Source organism: Panthera pardus, unplaced genomic scaffold, assembly GCF_024362965.1.
Source record: "Panthera pardus isolate Hobbes unplaced genomic scaffold, ASM2436296v1 HiC_scaffold_231, whole genome shotgun sequence".
Classification (NCBI taxonomy): Eukaryota; Metazoa; Chordata; class Mammalia; order Carnivora; family Felidae; genus Panthera; species Panthera pardus.
Genome location: NW_026526801.1, coordinates 25,705 through 27,881, shown reverse-complemented (window position 1 = coordinate 27,881; position 2,177 = coordinate 25,705). Strand labels below are relative to the sequence as shown.

The window sequence follows — 2,177 nt, the reverse complement described above, 5'->3', positions numbered from 1 at the left end:
TTTCTGTGTAGGCCTTATTTCTCTCAGGGTCATGTCCTGCAGGTTCGTCCATGTTGTCGCAAATGACAAGACGTTCTCCTGGAAAGGCTCAGGGGATCGACTTCCTTTATGCAACATGGTGCCCCGCAGCCCCTCTACTGCATGGATCACGGACAACCCCGATGCAGCAGGATAGGAGAGGAAGACACAGTCCATTCTTCTGGGCTGCAGAAACCAGCCACATGCTGCCCATGGGCCCTGATGGTGTCAGCTGTAGGGAAGTCACGTCGGTGAAATCTCCCAAGCAGACTAAAAATTTTGCTGCACTGGTGGCACTCCCACCTGTCCCTCACAAGCCCCACTGAGAAGTTTGCTGACTGGCACACACAGTTTCTCCCAGGGGCAGTCACACTCTCCCGACATCACAAATGAAGGGCGGGTACCCAGCCAGTGGGCCAGGCCAGCTCTGCCCCTGTGATTCTTAGTGTCTCCTGGCTGGGACACAGAGCTACTCAGTCAACCCTGAGCACAGGAGCCTGGAGGGAAGGGAGGGCCTCTGCTCTCACCCCTGGAGGAACACAGGCCATGCTGTGGAGGACTGTCTGCCTCAGGCACGGTCTGTAGACTCTGACCAGAAACCTAAGGCAAGTTGATGGACCCTTGTGAAGAGAAAAAGCCAAATCCACAGGCTCTAATTTTTACGTGTGAACCACTAGGCGAAATTTCTGCATCATTATAACTTTTCTGTTGTCTTTGGTTTGCTTTATTGTTGTTGTCATTTTTCTTTTCTTTTTTTCTTTTATTCGTAGAGTTCATACAGGTTTGATAGGAAATTGGGAAGAAGGACATTCAGATCCAGTAGCTACACCCAAGTATAGTAATTGTGCATTCAATTTACATTAGACTTCAGAGATTCAGACTACAGTGGTCTAAGCAGGCTGGGTATTTGTCCCACTTCCCCATGTGTCTGTGTCACTGTGACCAGCACTACTGGGCCAGATTGCACACTAATAGTCAACCTCGTCCTCAGGCTGCAGCCCAGAGATGAGCAAAAACCCTGCATTGGCTGAGGCATCTTTGGACCCGGAGAAGCTGCCCCCGATGTTTATCTGAGTCTGAGTAGTAGTACAGGAGATACCAGGGAGGGCTCCGTGCCATCTGCTGGAACCAGTATATGTTATAGCTTCCAACATTGATGTCACTGCTCAGAGTGCAGGTGAGTCTGGCTGTTGTTCCCAGAGATGCAGAGAGGGAGGCTGGCTGAGTCACAACAGGCCGGGACAGGGTACCTGCAAACACAGACACAGCAGAGGGAAGAGAAGGAACAACGCAAGTGGGATTAGGGAACTGAGCCACAAGGGTTTCACTCTGGCTGTAGGCCCACCCTGGGACACTGGGTCCTGTCCCTACCTGTGCAGTGGCAGAGGAGCACGACGAGGACAGGGATCCAGGCCATGGTGACACACGCCCTTCCTACACCACGGAGTCGGGGCTGGGCTGCCCTGGGCCTCTCTTATCCCCAGTCCACAGAGCTCAAAAGGAGGGGCTGCTCATGCAAATGGGACCCACCTCTCCTGCTCGCTCCTGTGCACTTAGAGGTCTGCAGCCCGTTGACAGGAAGACTATGTGATGCACTAGTTTCCCCCTGGGTGGGCCTGGAAGAAGCAGCTGTTGGGACCACACACAGGCCCAGGTTCAGGGACTCCTCTAGGAACAGAGAAGATACGTGCACTGTCCCCACTGGAAACAAGGGGTCCAGCCCTGGGGCTTTCTACTCTGGAGGGCTACTCAGCAGGGAGCCCCCATCCTGCAGAAAGCCCCAGACCTTGTCACCGTGCCCCCTGCTGGTGTCTGGGTGACCCTCTCCTTTCCCAGTGCAGGCTTCCCTGGTGCCTGTGTTTCCACCACCTGAGAGTAACCCTCCAGGGAAAGAGAAAGGTCCTTCTGTACATCAGGTATCTTCCATGGATGGGGTCTGATGAGAGGGACATATGCAGTCCTAACTCAGTACAACCTGTGAACCACTATGGAGCTGAGGACAAGACCCACAAAAGAGGGAATAGAAACCATCTGTCCCAATGGTACAGCTCAGACGATGCATGCTGGCTCTGGGTGCCGGATGTGGACAGGAGCTCACCTAGGGGACACACACTCACGCAGGAGGACATGTAATGTGGGCATGCCGGGTCCCTCCAGAG

General features: G+C 53.8%; 1 pseudogene; it reads right to left on the bottom strand.

Annotated features, from left to right (window-relative positions):
- Positions 1-655: 655 nt before the first annotated feature.
- On the bottom strand, positions 656-1,459 carry LOC109261605 (immunoglobulin lambda variable 5-37-like; annotated as a pseudogene).
- Between the last annotated feature and the right edge of the window lie 718 nt (positions 1,460-2,177).